Below are 23,946 nucleotides of genomic sequence, written 5' to 3'. Positions count from 1 at the left end.
AGCACAACAATTTCTTGGTATGAACCTTAGTCCATTTTGTTGCTTTAATTAAATGCTAGAGACTGGACCATTTATAAAGAATAGAGGTTTATTAGACTCATGGTTCTGGAGGCTGGGAAGTTCCAGAGAACGGTGCTGGCATCTGTTCACCATCTGGTGAGGGCCTACTTGCTGTAATACAACATGGTGGAGGGCACCACATGGAGTCACAGAGCCAAACTGGCTTCTATAACAGAGCCACTCTTTAGGCAACCCACTAATCCATTAACCCATAGGGCAGAGCCTAATCACCTAATCGCTTCTTAGAGGTGCCACCTGGTCTCCACTCAGTCACACACAATGGGATTAAATTTCAACATGAATTTCAGTGGGGACATTCAAACCAACGCAGTACTTACCCCCTCAGCTGCAACCAGCATCAGAGCAGGGGAATACATTAAGGGAACCCACTCAGCAGTAGGCAGCAAGCCAGGCAGCTCTCCGTTTTCACAGGGGCAGGGTGGGCTGTCTGATGGTATTCTGAGAAGCAGGTGATACTGTATTAGAAATAAATAAAAGCAAGGCATCCTGGAGATTACTGCTGCAGATGAGGCTGAATTCAAAATTAAAAAAAAAAAAAAAAAAAAGAGAAAACTGGCGAGCCTGGGCCGGCGCGGGGCCTTGTGGGAGGGCTTAAGGAAGTAAAATGGTGGACCTGGCGAACGAAGAAAAGCCTGCCATTGCTCCGCCCGTCTTTGTGTTTCAGAAGGATAAAGGACAAAAGAGGTCAGCTGGAGGCTCCAGTCCTGAAGCAGGAGAAGATTCTGACCGAGAAGATGGAAACTACTGCCTTCCTGTCAAGCCAGAAAGAACGTCCTCTTTAACCCAGTTCCCACCTTCACAGTCAGTGTCAAAACACAATGTTTTTATGCCATCAACCTTCTGCGAGTCCTCTGCAGGCAATTCTGACTCAGACCCAGAGGAAAAGAGCAGCGGGTTCCGGCTGAAGCCACCGACACTGATCCATGGCCAGGCGGCCAGTGCAGGTTTGCCAAGCCAGAAGCCCAAGGAACAGCAGCGCAGTGTTCTCCGCCCAGCTGTATTGCAAGCCCCACAGCCAAAAGCACTGTCGCAATCCATCCCTAGCAGTGGCACCAATGGAGTCAGCATCCCAGCAGACTGCATGGGGGCAGCAACATCATTATCACCAGAAAACCCTGCACGGAGAAGTCCTCCTGAATCTGCTGACGAGGCACATGCACTTGAGGAGAAAGAGCCCCAGAAAAATGAGTCTAGCAATACTTCTGAGGAGGAAAACTGTGAGAAGAAAGATCAAGTTGCACAGCAATCCTTTGTATTTGGGCAGAACTTGAGGGACAGAGTTAAGCTGGTGAATGAGAATACCGATGTAGCTGGCTTGGAGAGTGCCGGACAGCCCAGCTCAGACACGCCAGCTGCCACCAACTACTTTCTCCAGTATATCAGTTCCAGTTTAGAGAACACAGCCAACAGTGCCGACGCCTCCAGCAACAAGTTCGTCTTTGGCCAGAACATGAGCCAGCGTGTTTTGAGTTTCCCCAAGTTAAACGAGGTCAGCTCAGATGCCAGCAGGGAAAACGCAGTCTGGATCTGAGTCGTCTTCCCAGGAGGCCACCCCTGAGAAAGAGTCCCTGGTCCAGTCAGGGGCTGCCTACACCAAGGCCACAGCGCGGAAGTGTTTGTTGGAGAAAGTGGAAGTGATCACTGGGGAGGAGGCAGAAAGCAACGTGCTACAGACCCAGTGCAAGCTGTTTGTCTTTGACAAGACCTCACAGTCCTGGGTAAAGCGAGGCCGGGGGCTGCTCAGGCTCAACGACATGGCATCCACCGACGATGGGACACTGCAGTCCCGACTTGTGATGCGGACCCAGGGCAGCCTGAGGCTGATCCTCAACACCAAGCTGTGGGCCCAGATGCAGATGGACAAGGCCAGCGAGAAGAGCATCCGCATCACCGCCATGGATACTGAGGACCAGGGTGTGAAGGTCTTCCTGATCTCAGCCAGCTCCAAGGACACAGGCCAGCTGTACGCTGCCCTGCACCACCGCATCCTGGCCCTTCGCAGCCGTGTGGAGCAGGAACAAGAGGCCAAGATGCCCGCCCCTGAGCCTGGGGCCGCCCCATCCCACGAGGAGGACGACAGCGATGATGATGTGCTGGCTCCCTCGGGGGCTGCCGGGGCCGGCGCAGGTGAGGAAGGTGACGGGCAGACGCCTGGGAGCACATAGCAGCCAGCGCACAGGAGGCTGCTGCTTGGTCATCTGTCTGCTGCCCGCCCCCTCCCCGCAGGCAGCGGCACCATGGGCGGAGCCACACCCACCGGGTTGACCACAGTCTGGATCTGCATCCGTTGGAAAGCAGACTCACTCGGGAGCTGCCTGGATGTGGTTTGGGACATGAGACCTCATCATATTGATGAGCAAAAAAAAAGAACGTTCCTCCCTGCCCCTCCTCTGAATGGCACATTAAGACTTGTCACAGCTTCTCACTGGGACTGGGAGACCTGGTTTCTTCACCCTGCATGTTGCAGCCTCTGGGTGCAGCAAGGGCCTCTGGCCCCCCTGCCACCGCACCCTCCCTCCTGCATGGGTGGCACCTGCCTGGAGCCAGCACAGGGCCTGGGTGCTCTGTGTGGCTCTTTATCTCCCATATTCTGATTTGATGGTTTATATTTTACAATTTTTTTTTTTAATTTCCAAAGGCTCTGTTTTCAGTTCTGGGATTGAGTTGCTCTCTTGCGCTGAGCAGGCACAGCTCCTTGAGGGCTTGTTCTTGTGGTCCTGGCCTCTGAGCCGGGGTCAGTAGGCCCCCACTCTGCCCACCTGGGTTCCTGTAAGCTGAGTCACGGGGCGGTGGGGTGTCTGCTTCCATCTGGCCTAGGTCTGGAGATTCCTATCTAAAAAAAGGCCACGGAGCCTGGGAGGGGCCCCAGGGACCCCTAGTAGCCTCTTCCCCGTCCACATCATGTGATCCATCTGTCCTCGGGCACCTAGCACCAGCCTGCTTCCTGCTGTGGGCCATTCCTTGCACAGCCCTGGACATCATACCCTCACAATGGGCTGGGACCTCTGGGAGAGGCAGCGGGGCCCTAGCTAGCCATGGGGACCAGGTACCAGACAGTACGCTGTCCCCGTGCACACAGCATACAGGAGTAGGTGCCTGGGTACCACCCGTAGGGCAGCCCATAGAGGAGGTGAATCTTGTGCACAAGGCTCCTCAGGACTTTAGGGGAAATCCCCCAACCCTGCCCCCCCCAGCGCCCCGGGGGTGAAGAGGAGGCCTCGATTTGCAGCTGTGCCACCCACACCTCCAGGGGCAGCCAGAAGCCCCAGGGCCAGGGTGGCTCCATGGGTCTGCACTGCCCAGCCCCCTGCAAGCCTGAGCCAGGGGAGACACCAGAGGCCTGCCCAGGAGATCCGGTCACACTTCTCTGCTTTACGCCTTAGCCAACTAGTGACAAGGAAAACCAGACAATGCCCATGTGTTTTGGAACATTTATGTAAGATTGTCATATGAAATGTATTTGGGAACTACATTAAAACTTTTAACTAAAAAAAAAAAAAAACAAAATTAAAAAAAAGTGAGCTGATTTAAAGACAAAATAATCACATAGATAAAAGTCGACATGGTAAATGTAATGGCTAACTTTCAGGGTCCAGCGGGAACTACCCATCATGGACTTAACATCATTTCTAAACTCGTCTGTGGGAATGTGTATCTGTTGGCAGTGCTGGAATTGAACCCAGGGCCTCATGCATGCCGGGCAAGTGCTCCACCACTGAGCTGCATCCAGAGCCCTGTGAGAGCATTGCTGAATGAAGCTAGCATCTGAGTCACAGTCTCAGTCTCGGTAAAGCCAGTGCCCTGCTGCTCCCAGCATGGGGAGGCATCATTCAGTCTCGATAAAACAAAAGGAGAAAACATGCATTCTCCCTTTTTCTTTGGCCTGACCACATAGTTTGAGACCTTCATCTTCAGTCCTCAGACTAAGATCATACCAGGTTGGCTCTCCTGTTTCCAGGTCTCCAGACTAGAATAGAATTCCATCACTGGCTGGAGCCTCCAGCTTGCAGAGAGCAGATTGAGGGGCTTCTCGGCGTCCATAATATCGTGAGCCAACTCCTTATATTCAGTCGATGGAGAAGATAGATTACATGGCCCCTGCAGAAGAGGGGAGAGGTAAAACTCCGAGTCCCTGAATGCCTGTTTTCTGTTCCCCCAAATTCTAGCCAGGTTCAGGGAACGATGAGAGGAAGCCTGGGCCAGAAAGTTCAGATACATTTTATCTTGAAGGGCCCTGGCTTTCTCCTAAGCACACAGGGAACTAGGACAGGTTACTAGGACAGGTTAGTCTTATTCGTAGAAAGCTACTTTATTGTGTCTACACCAGGAGAGATGTTCCTTGGGATTCAGGCAAACTAAGCAAACTAATACTCGATGATGTCACTGCTTCTTGCTTCTGCAGACTAACATATAAAACTTCTCTCTAAATGGGGAGGGGCAGGGAACTCAGGGCACTGTGGAAGCACATGGGTCACCTGTCTAGCTGGCCGCCACTGGACTAAACGCCATGAGGGAGAGGAAGCCCTGCCTGACAATATACCTTGAGGGACAGAAGTGCTACTTGTCATCTTGTTGCCACTGAACTCTTCTTGGAGCAGTCACTGATCTCTTGAAGCTTTTCCCAATAAACCATGTGTCTCCTATGCTGTCTCTGGGTACTTTCTTTGGCCATTCTGCAACCTACACTACTGGGTTATGTAATATATATATATATATATATATATATATATAGATAGATAGATAGATAGATAGATACGGATATAGATATATATAGATAGATAGATATAAAGAAGAGATATTAGATCTATTGCTTTTCTTTGTTCTTTCTGAAGAACCATAACTGATACACTAAATTACTATAAAAAATCTCATCAAAATGTTAAGTATTTATTTATTCTCTATGAGTTTGAACCCTTGGATTTGATCTTATAGATCAAAAACAGTCAAAAAGCAGCAATTTCATGTAGTTCAACCAGGCACCGTAGTGTTTTCATCTTGGTATCAATCATCTGGTACAAATAGAATATTAATGATTTAGAAGTACAAGCAGGATTTGAAGACACAAAGTCCTAGAGAAATGGAAAGGGACATATTTAGTTAGGTGAGTTGTGGCACATTGCATAAGGTATCAAATTTTTGAAAATATTTTTAGTTTTCTTTAGTCCATAAATAAACTTTCCGTGTTCATGAAATATCGTGTTTATATGCAAGGTACATTGTGTTTCAAAAATTATGTGTCACAACTTCTCCTACATAAATTTGATGGAGTCATTTTAACTGTCTTCTGACGGGAGAATTTCAGAGAAGGCCGAGATCATCAGCAATTATTCCAAATAATCTGTTTGTTTTGCTGATATTTTTGTTTTGTTTTGTTTCGTTTAGTTAGTGTGAAATTTGTTTTACTTTTCTGTTAGCATCATGAGCTATATAATTCTACCTAATTTCCATCTTCCATTTTTGGATAATTTTTTTTAGAGCTTTATAGTTATTCATACTTGGTGGGTTCATCCATCCGTGGAAATCGGTTGAAGTTCACGTTCCCCCTTTCCCTCCCCCTGCCCCCTTCTCTTTCCTCTACCATACCAGACCTCCTTTCAATGGTCTATTAATTTGTATTTGTTGGGTAATGTTTTAAACTGGGGATGAACTTTCTTGATTTAATATGGGAGTATTTTGTATTTCAGTTATGACTTCTTCCCTGGGAACTCATGCAAATGTTCATACAGCCTTCTCCAGGTCTTTATTTATTTATTTGCAGTTACTGGTAAAGGCTTTACCACTGAGCCACATCCCCATCCTTCAACCTTCCATTTTTTTTTTTAACTTGCCTTTATCCATTTTTCTGTAGGAATCTCTCTGATCTTCCCTCTGTGTTCCAAATGCGTCCTCTCTTCATCCCAGGGCTGTTAGAGACTTTCATCTAGCCTTTGGAGGTTCCTAGTGGTCCTTTCCCCATGTCTCCCTTTCATCTCATCTAGTTTGTTAACTCACAGATTTCAGGTTTCTGCTTCTGTTGACAGAGGCCCTGGCTTTTCTTGTATCCTGTTGAAGATACTAATAGCATTCACTTCTATAGCATTGTTAACATAATTGTTTTCTTCTGGTTTCCATATTAAACTATTTCCTTTGGTCTTTCCATTATTGGAGTCTTCAGCACGATGCTTTGCTTATTTTCTTACCTAACAACATTTTATTTATTTATTTATTTATTCATTCATTCATTCATTCATTCATTTCAATCAGTTACACATGACAGCAGAATGCTCTTAGACTCATGTACACAAATGGAGCAGAAGTTTCCACTTCTCTGGTTGTGCCTTAAGTAGAGTCCCACCATTCTTGCAATCGTACATGTACCTAGGGTAATGATGTCCGTCTCATTTCCACCGTCTTCCACCAACTATTTTACAACCTCTTTGTAGGCCCCCAGTGAGCTCTTTTGTCTACCAGCCTTGAATGAATTAACTTCTATCCATGCACAGTCCCCAGATCTGGTTAGTGGATTGTTCCTGTCTCAATTCTCATATTCTTCTGGATTCTCCTTCTCTGATCGCTCTAGGGACAGCAGGGGGATTTTAGAAACACTGGCTGAGATCAGAACATCAAAAAGCCTTCTGTTTTGCATAGGGTCCTTCTCATCTCCTAACCCACAGCCTTGCTCACACTGGGATTAGAATAAGGAAATTATTTCATAACTCCCAGAACATTATACATTGCTTTCAAAAACCTTCATCCACTCTTTTTCACCTTTCCTTCCCCTCCCTTTTTTTTTTGTATAAAAAATATGCATCCCTAGATTTAAACTCTCCGTGTTAGTGCCCCATGGTGACCCAACCATTCCATTGCTATCACTGAAGTATGGTTTTCATTTCTTTTTTTTTTTAATTTTTTTTTAATTTGGCACTGGGGGTTGAACCCAGGGGTACTTTAGCCCTGAGCTACAGTCCCAACTTTTAAAAAAAAATTTTTTTTAAATTTGGGACAGGGTTTCACTAAGTTACTTAGAGCCTTTCTAATTTGAACTTGCAATCCTCCTGCCTCAACCTCCCAAGTAGCAAGGATTAGAGGTGTGTGCCACCATGCCTGGCTTATTCTCTTTTACCACTAGAAAGTTACTGAGGGGATTAGAAATGACCACAGGCCTCTTGACAAGAAAATCAACACACACTGTGGGAAGACATCTGACTATGGTATTGATAAAGACTCAGACTTTCTGAGGAAGAGCCCCGCGAGAGCCCTGTAGGCCTCCTTTCCCACTCCCAGATGGGCAGGCCGGCTCTGGTGCAGGATGCTTAGCCTGAGTGGCTGAGCAAGTAATGTTTTTGGAAGGAGTTATCCCACATGCTTTGCCGTGATTGGAATATCACCCAGATACTGGCAACAGAATTGTACACTGTCTTTTTACATCTAGTTGTGGGTTTGGAGATGCTGTATGAGCCAAAGTCATTGAAAAGATTTTCACTTCTTTTGATTTAACTCATGCAAATTTTATTATAAACTGCAAACTCCCTACTTTTATCCTTTTTAACTTTATAACGTTTAAAACTCTAATATTCCCCACATCATCTCTGCCTTCATTTTAGTCTTTCCTCTTAAATACCCTTTCCTTTCTGCTAATTCTGGAACTGATCTTTCTTTTAATCCCATGCCTTGTCACATCACATCCGAGGTCTTCCTAATTCAGTTGCAATTTGGTTTTGCCTGTTTCCACCTAATAAAACATTCAGAGTTTTCCCCTCTTCTGCTGGCCTTTTCCTTTCCAGTTTCACATCGTGGCAAATTAATTACACAATCCATACTGAATATTGAATAGTGCTGCCTGTGCCTCCGCAGCAGGTAGTGGCAGCTTGGGATGTTATGCTTCTGACCCCGTCCACTCAGTCACATCTTCAGCCCTTCCAATTAATTATTTAGAAGACTTCATATCTTTTCTCGCTGGGAGAACCAAGTTGGAGCAAAAATGGTGTCAGTGCTTTGGAATACTCATGTGACATAAATCACTATTTATTTGGGGCCACTGGTCATTTGTGAACCTGTTCATCTATGCTATCTGTGCTGACTTTGAAAGAGCCATCATGATTTTTTTCCCAGTTTTCATGATTAGATCACATCATGAAAATCCTTTTTCACTTACACTTATATTTTGAACATTAGTCTACATATAAAGAGGCACAGAAAAGTCTAAAATATGAGTAAGAAAGATTAAAAAAATAAAAAGACAATGTCTTGTGAATTTTTAAGATAGCCACTAGCCACCTCTCTCATGCTAGAAGTTTGGTTATGTTCCTCTCTTAGAGGTACTCCTGCTGTTCTTTACTTCTTGACAAATTACGAGTTGTCATCCTATTGTAAATAACAGTTGGGGGAATATTTAATGAAAAATCTCATGGGCCGAGCAAAGCATCACATTATTAATTTGTCAGAAATGCTATTACTTAGACAACCAATCTAAAATTTGTAGCTTTTATTTCACAGTATTAGAGCGACTCACACCGAGAAGGACTGAGCAATATCAGAAAAGGTACTGGGAAAACTCCACCAAAGTAAATTTTTTTGTATGACCAATAATATTTCAATTTATTTTTTTTGATAATAAGAAAGCAGTAAAGATTAAAAAAGCAAAAAATACTTTTGAAAGGAATTTTCAGTTAGAAATCCAAATCTCTCATTCATGTTTCTGATTTTAGTTCATTCAGTCATATAAAACTGTGGTACTTAACCTGCAAAAAAAAAAAATAGCAAAGAGATTTCAGTATGGTTCTGGTTATCCCACTTCCATAAAATCAAATATGTCTATACAACCAGAGATATGAAAAATTGTGCTCTAGATGTGTAATATGATTTGTAATGTCTTCTGCTGTCATATATAACAAATTAGAATAAAAAATCAAATATGTTTATTTTCTATAAAGTGTATTTTTAGGCAAAAAAAGAAAAAAAACATGCTTAAACTTAACAGAAAGATATGACTAGATAGGAATTAAATTTGCCAAAAAAGAATGATCTAGGATTTTTAATATATCAAGTGGTGCTTGCATTTCAAAACATCTTGTTTACTATAAACATAAACATTTTCAATTAAAATTAAATAAATACATTTAAAATTTAAAAAATTAACAAGTATATTTCTTAATTTCAATAAAAATTACTTTCTTTCTTTATGTTCATCAAACATTTATGGGTGGTTCTGCTAGATGTTCTTTTGCATCAAGGCACACATCCAGGAAGCCACGAACCTGACCCTTTCCAATAAATGAACTGACTCTTTTCCATGAGAGCTCAGTAAGAAAGGCAAAGGGAAGAGTAAAATAGAACTTCTCAGCTCTTCTCAGGATACCAAAACATCCGTGGCATACAGAGTCAGGAAGACATAAAGCCATGAGAATTATCAGTCTTGCCTTATATTGTATTCAATATTTATAACACACCATCAGAGTGTAAAGATTCCTATGGATATTTAATCTTTGCTTTTTATGGACTGGGATAAATATATATTCTCTTATAAAAAGGCAGTTGGAAACAACATCTACATCTTGATTGTGACAGCATGACATGCATTGGGAGAAGTTTTCTGTACTTTGTTTACGACTTGCTTGTGACTCATAAACTATTTCAAACAAACATAAAATCTACTCAAAAGTATAATCATGTACCACTCCATGATGTTTTGGGCAAGGACGGACCACACATGTGATGGTGGTTCTACAAGATCTTATCTCCTGGAGATATCATAGCCATCTTGCTAGTGTCTGTACACTCTCTGACATTTATAAGATGACATGGACTAATGGTGCATTTCTAGATGTCATGGCCTTCCTTAAGCAGAGCATGATTGTGCTAGTAACTTTCCTCATAAGCCTTTCAATATGTGACCATTTGTAATTTTAATAGTGACGATTAACTATCTCAAGGTAGGTAAACTAGAGTCAAAGTAGATCCTCTCAAAAAAGTTTGGAAAAGGGCAGTCTAGTTTTACATGGATTAAACAAACAGAATTACATTGAACATTGGTAAATTCAGAAAGCAGGATAACCTGTCTTTTACTTTTTTTTTAATTTTATTTTTTTAGACTATAAAAACTTCCTCTTTAATCAAGGTTTTTAACATTGAACAGATTTCTCAAATAAAATGGAAAATTTTCAATACATTGAAACATAAATCCATAAGTCACCATACATACAACACCCAGCAGGAAAAAACTAAAACGGCAAGTTCACACAATCCCTGTAACAGCCGTGGTCTGATTCTTAGATGCTCCCTCCATCTGCCAAGTGTGTTCTGCTGGATACAGAGCACACTGTGGCTTCTGGGGACCAACCCAGCTAAGGCTGTGGTCCACAGAGCACTCATCTGGCAGGGCAGCAGTGGCTCTATTCCACAAGCAAAGTAGTTACCAGCACATTCAAACAGTGGATTGAATATCCTTTAAATATCAAAGTGGAAAACAAGAAGGCAACATAATCACATTATCAAAAAGATGTCAGAAAGTAAGGACAGCTGGGTAAAGCTCAAGGCTGCAAAGTGGCTCGCCAGCTTCATTTCTTTGGCTTCTTGGGTAGTGGCCGAGGGAACAGCAAGATGTGAGGTTCTGGTTCATGGATCATATAATGAACCCATCCCTGACTCTGCAGAACTCCAAGATTCCTCCATTCAGATTCAGACATCAAATGGGTTTTAGGGACCAGTTTGGCTATGTCCTTGGGCAACATGACATGCAGGTACTCGAATTCCTGGTCGCCGTATTTGTCCGAATAGTAAATTTGTTTGTGCGACTTGATCGCTCTGCCTGTGGGCCTCCAACACGGCGCCGCCAACCTCTAAACAACTCCCAGCAGCACGCGCCACCTGTCTTTTACTTTAATGTTTAATTAAAAACTACCATTTCAAAACTAATGATCTTTACATGAAATTCTACAAAGTTAAAAGGGAGAACTGTCAAACAATACATAAAACACATATTGTAAGATACCTTTTTTTATATTGTATCATCTAATACTTTATAATATCCTTTTCATGTGAGAGAAGAGAAAAAGAAATTAAAAATTATATGGCTGGAGCAAAAAAAAAACAGTAATAATAATGGCACCTTCTCTTATCATTTTTTTCCTTTTTATTGTTCAATGTGGACTTTTACTCTACATCCTCTCTGAAGAAAAGCTAAGTTAAAGTGAAGTAAGCTTTGACTGTTTTCTATTCTTTCTGAGGTTGTTCTGCATTTTGTAACTTTGTAGCAATTATAAACACCAGTACCACTTTGACAAAATACCCCCAAATAAGGATTTTACTTGAAGAAGGACAGTTTTATGCCGGATGAGGGATCACTGTTTTTTTTTTTTTAATATGGAAATTGAACCCTGAGAAGCTTTGACACTGAGTTACACCCCCAGTTTTTATTTTTTATTTTGAGACAGGGCCTCACTAAGTTGCTGAGGGCCTAAGTTACTGAGGCTGGCCTCAAACTTGCAACCCTCCAGCCTCAGTCTCCTGTGTCATGGGGATCACAGGTGTGCATGACCACACCCAGCAAACGGCCCCTTTTAATTGAGATGCTTACTATCGTGTCCTATAGTGAAAGAAACTCACCCCCCCACACACACACACACAAAATAAGTCAAAACACTGTGGCTGTATTTGCTTCTATATTTAATAAATTGGTTTACTCTTTTTCCTTTTAGAAACTTTACATCTAAGTTTATCATAGGTCAAATGAAATGTTCACTCTGGACTTTTACTAAAAATATTTTTTACATAAAAAGTTTAAACACGTATAAACAAAAGTCTATAATGTAATGTCAATAAGTTATTCAAAAAATATTTTGATAAAAAAACTTTTACTCCAAATCAATAATTCATCAAAATGGATCAGATGGAGCAATTGTGTATGTATATCCTCCAAGAAGAGTAGAAACATAAACTTCTTAACCCTTTAATATAAAGAGGCTAAGTAGGAAAAATAAGGGGCTGGGGATGTGGCTCAAGCGGTAGCACGCTCGCCTGGCATGTGTGCGGCCCGGGTTCGATCCTCAGCACCACATACAAACAAAGATGTTGTGTCCACCAAAAACTAAAAAATAAATATTAAAAAATTCTCTCTCTCTCTCTCTCTCTCTCTCTCTCTCTCTCTCTCTCTCTCTCTCTTAAAAAAAAGGAAAAATAAAATAAAGATAATGGAAGACCTTCTCTTTCAGCTCTGACCACTGAAGACCTTGATGGTCATCACTTCTATTCTTACAGCAAAAAAGGCTGAGACAATTGAAGAGCGACTATCTTTCTAGGATCCTTCAGAGAACTCTGAGCAAACTGCCACCCCAAATTTGTACACACAGCCAAATGCAGAGAGCTCCAACTCAGACTTGGCTTTCTTAAATGGAGGCCACTGGAGCCATAAACGGGGGGTGGGGGGGTGGGGGGGTGGGGGGGTGGGGTGCACATGAATCAAGGCTTTGACAAATGGCGGAAGGCTTCACTCCTGAGAGTGCAGAAGCCCACGGTGGTAGTCCCAGGGCCTCCTCGGATTCCCCAGCTCACTCTCCCAAAGGGGAGACAAACTTGATCAGAGACTCGTCCTATTAGGGAGCAAAAGACATTTCTCCCACTCACCTCCCTCTGGTCTTCCTGCCTCATGATACAGGGAGAAAAACAGCCAAGAAATAGATTTGAAGGTCATGGTTCTGGGACACAAGCCCTTCAAAGACTGAGATAGACCCCTAAGACTTGGAACACTGTCCCCTGCATCCTGCCACCATAAATAAATGCAGACAATCCAGACTTTTGATGATTCAAAGTTTTTTTTATCTTTAAGATAGTACAGGAATGATCCACAACCAGGGAAAAGCCATACTTTGGGTTTTGAAATTAAATCCTGGGTAGGTAGAAGTCCATTTATTAATAGATATATGTATGTAATTTATGTCTGCTAAAAAATTAGTGAATTTTTTACTCTGTTAGTAAATTAAAGAAAAGAGAAAGCAGGAAGAAAATGAGAAGGGAAAGAAGAGCTCTTGCAAATCACAGTCAGAGTGGTAGAATTTTATTTCTGTAAGTCTGCGCAAATTACAAATCTCCCCCAAATAAAGCTGCAGAAAAAGACAGTGAATGGGGAAAGAAGAACTGGCAGGGGGGTCAGGGCAGGGAGATGAGTGGGGGAGAGGAAGGGGACTGATGGGGAGGGGAGGGACAGTGGGATGGAACTGACCAAGTTAGGCTCTGTGCACGTGTGCGTCTGCCCCAGTGCGTTTCATCTTTAGGAATGTCTATAAAGCACTAATTTTAAAAAACTACAAATCAATAGAAGGATGATCCACAGAGCAGAGGAAGGACAACAGGGGAGGGAGAACGTGAAGGGGTTGAAGTGGAGCCGTCTATATCCCATGCAGGCATGGTCACGTCAAAATGAACCACAATATTAGGCGTGACTGTAATTTTCTAATAAAAACATTAAAAAGAAAGTGAAAAACAAGATTAGAAAATTACAGGATCAATACACCATTTGAACATATAAATAGATGACCCAGAAAAAGAAAACAGAGGTGGAAGAGAGAACAGAGAAAATAGAAGTTAAATAATGAATAGAAAATTATAATAATTTAGAGATATTTCCTAGAAATGAAAGACATCTGTTCTTTGGTTGAAAAAAAATCATAAAGTTTTTGAAAAACAAATACACCAAGAAATATTATCATGAACCTTTCAACACTAGGAAAAGAGAACTGCCTAAAAATTCTGAAAAGGACAAAGGCAGGTTACATGGACGAGATTTGTGGTGGGCATTACTCTGTGTGTGTGTGTGTGTGTGTGTGTGTGTGTGTGTGTGTGTGTGTGTGAATGCACACGGATACCAGGGGACCCACCCTGCTCCCAGCACATCAGCACTGCATAGGACATTGAACAAGTTTAATTAAAGAGCTAAAGGTAGCAGGAAAAAAATTGCAACGGTATAAGAAATTTTTAATATTTTTGCAATGAAAACTTGATATCAAGACATAAAGCCAGCACATACTAAGACTTTACTACCAGAAAAAAATATGCAGCAAAAGGAAATTAACAAGATGCAGTTGTTCATATTTCAATTTGAGAGAAAAAAAAATTCTTAAAAATCCAATAATATTCATATCAATCTAACGCTAAGAAAGTAAGTTCTTGTACGTCTACTAGGTAGAAAATGTATTGGTACAATGCAATTTGACACTCTATATTAGAAACCTTGTGGCATAAAACCACTGTTAATTTTTTGTTTATGGTTCTGGGGATCGAACCCAGGGCCTCACATGTGCTAAGCCTGTCCGTACTCTAGCTCTGAGCTATATTCCCAACTCTATCTTGTATAGATTGTGATGGACTCTAAATTGTGTCCCCCTAAAACACAGAGGTTGAATTGCCAGAGTGAGTGTCTTGGAGACAGGACCCTTAAGAGTTAACTGAGGTAGAACTAGGTCATGGGGCGGCTAACCTCCAGAAAGGAGAGGAGGACACGGCCTGCTCACACAGATCACAGCCACCTGCTGCCCAGAGAGAAACCTCACCCACAGGCCTCAGGGAAACTCCCCTGACCACCCTTGACCTGTGATCTCCAGACCTGTGAGAAAATGAGTGTCCCCTGTTGAGTGGCGGCCTGCCGTGTTTTGTAGGGCGGACCTGGCCAGCCAAGAGAGCTTTGCTCCTTCGATGGCTGTTGTTCTTCTCCATCCACCTCGCCGTTTCAGAGGTGCTCCCGTCAAGTCTTCAGGGACGGGGTTGCCTCCCCACCTGGTTCGGCCTGCTGTGAACCACCCCTAGGTCTTCTGAGGGCTAGTCGGAGTTCACCCGGGAAGCGGAGCCCACAGGACACAGTGGATAGACGAGGCATGGGCAGGTGGTCACGGAGGCCACGTCTGACAACCTGCCCACGGCCAGCTGCAGGCTCGGGACAGCCGGTGCTCTAAGTCAGTGGAGAACAGAGGACCAGGAGCTCTGCATCCAAGGACGGAGACAGATGTCCCAGCTCAGAGAGAGGACTTGCCTGCCCCCTCCTCTCTGTTCTGTCCAGAAGGCTTGGACGATGCCCACCCTCGTTGAGGGTTTTGTTTTTATTTGGTCCACTAGATGACAACTCTCGTATTGAACAAAAGCGCCATCGCGGGCACACTCAGAATCATGTTTTACCTGCCATCAGGGCTTTCCTGAACCCAGTCCCCTTGACACACAGAACGCAGTCTCACCTGCTGGGGTTGAGGTGATTTTTGCAGATAATATTTCTAAGGTACCTGGCACAGGATCTAGACCAAAATATGTGCTCAGTGAATAGTGGTTGTGATATTGTGACTCTTACAAATCATTCCCCGTGTAGATTGAAGCCGGTGACCATAGCTCCTCTTGGGTTCCAGTGTGCTGAAATGAACCCGGATACCTTTGTATTCAAGGGCACAAAGCCACTGACCTCTGGAATCCCCAGGGGAGTTCAGAAGCATGTGAGGAGAGTACCATGACCCAAAGAAAACAGAGTCTAACAGGAGTTAGAACCTGGAAAAACTGAGTGAAATTCAAATACAGTTACAGAAGGGATGTGGGCAGTGTGCCTGGCATTTCCACATGTAACTAATACGGGGAAAGTCCTTGCTCAGACACTGTGGCCAGCCCTGCACTGCTGCTACCCCTGGTCTCACTCCAGCTTTGTCCATGCTGCAAGGTCAGCATGCAAGTGCTCAGTGCTCCATGGACACCACACTGCCCCCAACTCACTACAGCAAGAACCCCAGAGACCTTCCTTCTGCCTCCTCCTCCCTGTCCAGGCCTGGTCTGCAGTCGGCCTGCTCCGGCCCTGCTGGTGACCAGAGCTGTTGCTCAAGAGGGAAGCCAGTCTTTGTTGTCACCCTCCAGGACCAGTGGCGGCCAGCGCTCTCACTCCCGGCACCTCCCTTCCTTCCAGAGAACATGGTTATCTGTTTATTTTGCACTTTGTATTTTCATTTTATTATTCAAGGGAACAGCACCCTTTCATCATCCCCAGACCCAGCAAATTAATAAGACACACAGAGAGTCACGAAGCATCTCTACTTGGCCCACTCCCTTTACCAACTATGGCCACATGTTTTATGCCTTGGATCCTCTGACTTCCTACAAAGAGCATTTTCCTTAGATGACATGTGAAGAAAGAGTAGAAAAACCAGAACCCACCAGAATGCCCTGCTCAGCGAGGCCTCTGTATGGCCAAGGACCTCCCTGCTCCTCAGGAGGGAGACGGTGTCATGGGTTGGCCTGATTGTTTTCTCTGTGCAGAGTGGGAACCGCTGGTCTTGTCTTCCCATTCAGCTGCTCTTTTCTACCACATTTGCCACCCTCCAATTGCATTACCAGTTTGGATGTTTTATAGCACGGCAGGGATCCTTCCCTCCTCCAGGCTGGGTGGTTTTGCCCTTCTTGTGTGACACTCTTGAGTTCCCAGAATTGGGTTGGGGTGATTTCCTATAATTCTATTACAGTAAAGCGAATGTTTCAAAAGTCTCTGTGTCCAGTAGATTTCCTTGTTTATGGAATGGGACTATGTTTCTGGGGCCTGCATACAGACCACAGGGAGAAGCTGGCAGGCTGGGGTGTGTTTCAAAGTGTACTTGAAACCACCAGGTAAAGACACTGTGGGTTTGGGTTTCTTTTTTTTCCCAGTTTGTCAACATTACCTGAAAATATAGTAGAGAATGTTATTTTCCATTAAAACAAACATGAATACACAATGGAATCAAAATCAAAACTCAAGAGGACTTTTAAAATAGAGTCATGATTGTTAACAAATGTCATTTGTGGTTGGCTAAATACTTCTGATCATTTTGATAAAAACAGCGTTGGAAATTAGCCCTTATTAAGAAATAAAATCACAAATTTTCTGCCCTCAGATTCCCGGGTCCAGATTCAACCATTTGTCTTTAAGGGGGACTGGAGGGGAAAGTTCAGGAAGCGATTGCGCTATCGCGGCATCACAGATGAACAAAGTTGTTTCCTCACGTTGTTGATTTAAGCCTGGGAGTGGATTTTTGTTTCGCTTTCATCAATAGTGCCTCAGGGCAGAATTCAAATGAATGTTGAGAAAATGCTTAATTATTTCTCTCTTTGGTTCTCACACTTACTCGGCCAAAATCAAACAGCATTTGTAAAGCCTTTATGTATTCTGCTCTGATTGAGGTGTATTGTTTTTGTGATAAGCATTAAATAGCATAATTTGTAAGTTGTCTGTAAATAAACAGTTGAAGAAAGAAAAATCATGAATTCATTTCCAATTAGACCAGAAATGACTCACAGAAGAGGTGAAGACGACAAGGTTGACCTTGAAACAGAATGACATGTGAAAGACACCAGTGAGAGACAGCACCAGGAGATGGTGGAGGAAGCCGGCAGGGGGTGGGGGGCGTATTGCGGGTGCAGAAGGGGTGACAGGAAGATGGGCCCACCCTGCGGGAGGAGGAAGAGAACCAACTTTGGCTGCAGCCCTGCTGCCCCGGGTCTTCCTGCAGTGCTGTGGGTCTGCTCTGGAGAGGGTGCTCTTCCCATCAGGACCGCGAGGTCCAGAGCCGCTCAGCAGAACTCAGGCTGCGTGGGCCGTGGTGGGGAAGGGTGCACTCTGAGGAAGGAAGTCCTTCTGGTTGTCCTCGTGATGAGTGGTTCTGGGACGCAGGTCCCATAAGCTCCGCCACCTTCCTCCTGGGAATCGCCAGCGAGGCCCTGTGGACTCTTGGTTTGGTGCCCTCTGCTGCTCTTGGTCTGACCCTCATTCCCCAGCAGCCTGTCAACCAGAGAGGCAGGTGCCTTCTCTCCACAGGGGCCCTTTCCCACAGGGTCCCTGATGGGTGATTGTGAGTTGCATGATGCACCTGTGAGTCTCAACATTCTAGGATAAAAAAATGTGTTCATGGGTGAAGTGAATTATCGAATTAAATTTTAGCTTTCAGCCCACAAAGTAATATGAGTTAAAGATATTTCTAAAACTTTAAAAATAACAGGAATAAGAATAAATAAATTAATAACCCAGACCAGGGATATAATTTTAATATCATACTGTCTAGCTGCTTAAGGCTGATAAATACCAGTATTCCCACTTAGAGAAACTATGGAATATCACTGGTTATGAATATAAATGTTAAGATATGGGGATAAAATCACTAAAATTTTGATGCCTCTTCCCCTGTCAAGTCAGTGTATCAGAACTTGGCCATAGAAAGTCATGCCAGATGCCACTTCCTGAGAGAGGCCTTCCCCAGCTGCCCTGGAGGGCAGTTTGGAGACACCATGCTGCTGGATCCCCTCAGCAGAATGGCAGTGCTTAGCATGGATCAACTCACCGGTGTAATCATCTAAAGGTCATACAAACTAAGTGGCTTTATTAGCATCGGGAATTTGCAGATAAGGAAACTGAGAAACCCAAAGAGAAGTGAGTACCTTCAAGTCAGCTGCCAGCCACACAGTACAAGAGGCCCCACAGGTGCCTGGTGTCAAAGCCCCAGAGATCCTGACCTGCCTTCTCCTGGTCTAACCCCTCTCACCCCTAAAGCTTCCCTTACCAGCCCTCCAGGCCCTCTCTCGCCCTGTCCACCCCTGCCCTGCTGTTCTTCCTTCACTGTGGCCCCAGGTCCTGCAAGAGAGGGAACACGCACTGAGTGGAGGTGCCAAGAGGGTTTAAGAAGGGACTTTTGGAGAGCTGTGGACAAAGTCCAGGAAACCTGGGGGATTGTGAGGGACTCACAGTGGGAGGCCTGGCCACCATCAGACCTGAGGGCCCCAGGGAGGAAAAGGGGCTTCAGGACCCTAGGAGGGGAAGGAGGAACTGCCCCCACGCTCTCCTCCCCCAGATCTGCCAGCGACTGTCTGTTGTGATTTCCCTGCTCAGTCAGCAAGAGGGTCAGCAGGAGGGTCAGCAAACAGTGAAGCCAAAATGTTTTTATCCAGAAGGAGAGTTCTCTCCCGCACAACGTTAACATTTAGCCTGTTCTTTCTACCAGTTTTAATTAGCCCTTTGTTACCCAATTCCCTTGGTGTCCTCCCTGAATCCCAAGTTCCCCATGCAGCAAGGGTATTTTTTTGAGACATCAAACACACATGACAATGGCTTCAAGCCGATGACATTGCAGAGGACAGAGACACTGAATCCACAATGAGACATTCCATGTTCCTGAGCGAACAGATAGTCTTCTCTGCATTGCTCACTCTGGAGATCGGAGAACATACATATCAAACAGAAAACACCTCTTCCTTTGAGTATAATCTAAACTCTGCCTTGCTGGATCAATGTTTCCAGTGGCACAAATCATCCTCAAGCATGAAGAATAATTACTGGCTCAGAAAGGATGAGGCAGCTACTGGGAAGAGCATGGGGATTTCCGCATGCACACTCTCTCCACCCATTTTGACCTTGTGACACGTGTTCAGGGACCACTTTCATTTGGGTTTGCAGTTGACAAGTTCTCATCACAAAGCTACCTCTGAACAGTCCAAGCCTTTTTAAATATATCTTGCATAAGATCCAAGTGTTAGGCCATCGTAGTGACCATCAAGGCTTACCATTTTGGTGAACCACGTCATGGAATGGCTTCAGTGACAGGGACAAACCAACCAGAATAAACCAGAGCCCCTGACTCTGTCATTTAAACGCTTTCTCCTTGGTCACTGATGGTTGCTTAAGACTGAGTGTAGTTTGCTTGCTCGCAGAGGGTTTTAAGAAAGTGTGCAATTGGCTTTTGTATGTGAAAAGAAAACCCCTAACAGGCTCTCCATCAAAAGCAGCCTTGAGGGGAAAAGATTTCCTATTTTTCTTTCAAAAGTTAATGGACAGAAGTTTGAGATCCCTACAGAACGTACCTAGTTCTCTGGCATCCAGAACTCTCAGAGGGATGCACCTGGGGAAACCCTGATCCCTGACTACAAGACTTTTAACTCATGAAAGATGGAGACACAGAGGTCTCCAGACCCTCACCAGCTTCCGCACGGCTAGCTCAGCTCTGCGGATCTGGAGTCTCGCTGTGTGAGTTGGCTTTTGCAGTATCCCTTGCTCTGCTGAATCTGCTTCTCACCGCAGCTGTCCTTTCCTGCCTTCTAGGTCATGGCTTCGGTGCCTCCAAGATGTCGCGTGCCCAGACGTTTCCCAGCTATGCTCCTGAACAGAGCGAGGAGACCCAGCAGCCCTTGTCGCAGTCCAGCAGCTACGGCTTCAGCTACAGCGCCAGCCTCATCCAATGACACCCAGCGGCCACGGTGACAGTCTGCCCTGGACCTGCCTGAGGGTCACTGCGCCCTCCGCCTCCTGGAAGACCACCTGCAGTACCAATTGACGAGGGCCAGGTCTCGCCCAATCCCATGGGAAGGTTAAAAACTGGAGTTCGCTTCCTTGATTCAGCGGTTAAGTCCTTTATTTATTGAATTTCTATGGGGGAATCTGTGTTTTACAAAAATAGAATCCAAATCGTATGAAGAGTCATTTAAGCAAAATTCTTTGGGTCTGACAGTAGCAGAAGCCTGGTCCCTGGGGGACAGCACCCGCACTGGGCTGTGCCTGGGAACGGGCCCCTCCAGTGCCTGATTCAGTCCTCCTGTCTGAGCACAGGGTCTGTCCTTGGACATAGCCATGACCCACTCCGAGCTCTGTGGCAGGGACAAATCCAGTGAGCTCCACAAATGGCATCTTAACTCTAAGTTAACACAGAACTAAGTCCAATGACAATAAGGGAAGGTGAAATCAGAGCACTCTCTCTTGAGCAGGGCCCTGTGGCTCGTGTGTGTGTGTGTGTGTGTGTGTGTGTGTGTGTGTGTGTGTGTGTAGACAACTATAGATATGGATATCACTATATCCATCTATCTACCACAAGTACATATCCGACATGCGAGGGTGACAGGATATGCTCACTTAAATTGTTGAAAACTACGATTCGTTGCATTAAAACTCAGATCGTTATATTGAATAGCTATTTCTAAAATAGTGCTATTTAAACACAGCTTCTCCTTAGCAACAGTCTTTAAGTAGTCCAGTCTGCTCCTGTCAGACAGGCAGGTATAAATGTGGAAGGGAAATGCTTTGGAAGCAGCAGAACCAGCCCAGCTGCCCCACCCCTCGCGGCGTCTCGCCGTCTGGTCCATGTGGCCTTGCTGTTCTCGACGTTTCTCCCCTCTGCTGTCCACCTGAGCCATGCGAGGAAGAGTCGGTGTGACCACTGACCAGCTTCCATTTACCCTCAGAGGACCAGGAGTCTCCACGTGAGAAACTGTTCGAGAAAGAAACAAAAACACTTAAAAAGAACTCAGCTGTTTTGTGGTCAAGAGTACAACAGGTCCTGGATGGCAGATACTGAGATCTAAAATTCTGTAGATGACGATCCACAGCCCCTGGGGGCTTGTAACTTATTGTGTGACCAGCACTGACTGGTCTTTGTTTTTTTCTTGGGCTGGACAAGGTTTGTCTGGGATTATAAGAGAAAGTGGATCACATATAAATGTTTCAGCCCTGCATTAAACAGACCTGTAAGGTTTAAAGGAAAGTGGCGGTTTTTGTGTGAATTGAGGAAGTTTGGCTAATTCAGATTGACACTGGTATATCTGTCCTGAGTCTTAAAATAAAAAGAGCAATTATTCTGCCCGAGTCATCTGACGCCATGTTTCTAAGATGGTTATCTCTCAAGGACTCCAGGGTGGGTTTAAAAAACTGGCAAGTCCAATTAGGCAAGATGAAAACTTGATTATTTTTCTTAACAGTAAAATATGTTAAACTATCGAGGTTTATCTATATAGAAAGGGTACATTTTTGCTAATCTCTGCTAGAATCTTTTTTATCCCTAAACATAGCTTACGAGCTGATTGGCAATTCATTTCAATGACTCACCACTGAGTAAAAATGGTCTTCATTCCTCCTTGATAAACGTGCACTTAAGCAACTACCTAGCTTCTGAATCAGTCACTAGGTATGAAAACCCCATCAAGATGCTAATCATAAGAGTTAATGTGGCTGCAAAAAATAATTGCATTACGCTTTCAGGGAGAGAAAAATATTACCCAAACACCCCGCACTGCGAATTTTGCTGATACAGCAGAGGAGCAGAGCACCGTTTCTTTCAAGGATACAGCCTTCCTGGAATTCCAGCCTTTGGGGTTAACATCTCTGAATTTCTTTAGCACGTGGCATTTGCCTTAGAAATGCCGGTTGGTCAAATCCACCAGAGCAGCTCCCAGCTGAGACCACTTCAGCACAGTTCCTAGTGCGGCCAACACACAGGGGCTCTGGCCGGCTTACTCAGTCGAGCTGTTGCTCAGACAACCACAAGTTTCCACAAGGGACTTATGGGGAAAGGCCCTCAGGGGTCGTGGTTCATGTCTCAGCTTTATGTGCCAGAAGCACAGAGAGCGAGTCCAGGGGGATTCTGCTAATTACACGAGTCTGCTCTTGTGTCTCATTGGTGGGAGACAAACATCGGCATGAAGTTCCTTCAAGAACACAGTTTGGTTCTGATCGTTGCCAGTAAGCGTTCAGTAAAAGGCACCAAAGATCAGGCGCAACCTTGGGCCATTTTTTTCTGAAAATAATGTCACCAAAAGAGTATGTGAAAGAGAAATTGGCTTCCCAAATCTTTAGCACAATCTCATCACAATGAGAATAATGCTGTAAAATTCCTCACAAACCCTTTTTAGAGCTTTATTCTAGCATCCTCCTCAAAGTACATTTACAATCACAGCGAAGTCAAAACTGCTATGGAGAGAGAGAGAATTTACAGTAACCTAATACACTTGATGTAAGGCACTGTCATTGAAATAAAAATGACAAGCCAATAAATCGTCTACAAAACCAAAGATGGCAAGATGCTTGCACTGGTCTCTTGGACTTTCATAGAATCAGTTCCACTGCAGTGACAGAATGCCCGTGGACGTGTGCTCAATTCCACTGAGCTCATACATTTGTGATTGAAGATGCCACTGAACTTTTCAAGGTTTTTCTCCCTTTAGATACTGTATCTTTAATATACATGCGGCTTTTTGTTACAAGAGAGGGATTGCTATGAACCAAAGACATCTTTGGGCTTCTTCTGAAAGTGACTCAGTTGGGGTTTCTCCCAGATCTGTACAGATTGAGTGAAGTTGGCGCCATTTTTACACCTGGTTGGAAGAGACCAATGATGAAGGAATCCAGGGTACATAGTGAAGTCTCTTCTAATGGCTCAGAAAGACTAGAAGCATACCTACACCGTTCACAGAAGGATTAGATGAGGGGATTTGTTTTTATGTTCCTAGTTTTTTTTTTCCTTCTGATTATAAAGTACACATGGCCAACACATGACATTCTAGAATAGAACAAAAAATGACCTTGACCCAATGGCTCATTATTCTGGGGAAAGGGGAGAATAAAACAGATCTTTCACTTACTTATTGAACAAACGATAGGCACTCAGAGCTAATTTATTTATGCAAGTTGGAAATATTTATGAATCAATGTTTTGACCACTGCTACAATTTGAATTTGACAAAATACGAAATATATATTTATTATATATTAGGGAAGATGCTGTTTGATAGAGCATGTAAAATAAAGTGAAATCTATTTATTAAAACTAAGCCACACCTCTTTCACCAAATAGTATCTAAAGTACTAGTCCTGGTATCTTGTATAATTCTTCTGTGTCTTCATCAGGCAATTATGTTTGAAAATCATTTATCACCAATAAAATGGCCAGTCACTTATATCTTCTGTCCAACATAGACACAATGGACTGATAAACAACGTAACACTGTTAGTAGTGCTTTCTACTGATCCAGTTTATTGCATGTGGTATCTTTATAGTAGATATTAAAAATACTCTGTAAAGGTTGACGTCTAGCCCCAGTCTTTGGTCAATACCTCAGAAAACTTTGTAAAAAAGCATGAGTACC

General features: G+C 44.0%; 2 pseudogenes; one reads left to right on the top strand and one right to left on the bottom strand.

Moving 5' to 3' along the window:
• Nucleotides 1-649: 649 nt before the first annotated feature.
• Nucleotides 650-3,484, top strand: LOC144369004 (ran-binding protein 3 pseudogene; annotated as a pseudogene).
• Nucleotides 3,485-9,746: 6,262 nt separating this feature from the next.
• On the bottom strand, nucleotides 9,747-19,623 carry LOC144369499 (cyclin-dependent kinases regulatory subunit 1 pseudogene; annotated as a pseudogene).
• Between the last annotated feature and the right edge of the window lie 4,323 nt (nucleotides 19,624-23,946).

This window comes from Ictidomys tridecemlineatus, chromosome 12 (assembly GCF_052094955.1).
Source record: "Ictidomys tridecemlineatus isolate mIctTri1 chromosome 12, mIctTri1.hap1, whole genome shotgun sequence".
NCBI classification, from domain to species: domain Eukaryota; kingdom Metazoa; phylum Chordata; class Mammalia; order Rodentia; family Sciuridae; genus Ictidomys; species Ictidomys tridecemlineatus.
Note: the sequence above shows the minus strand (reverse complement) of the source record. Positions and strands in the feature narration are given on the sequence as shown.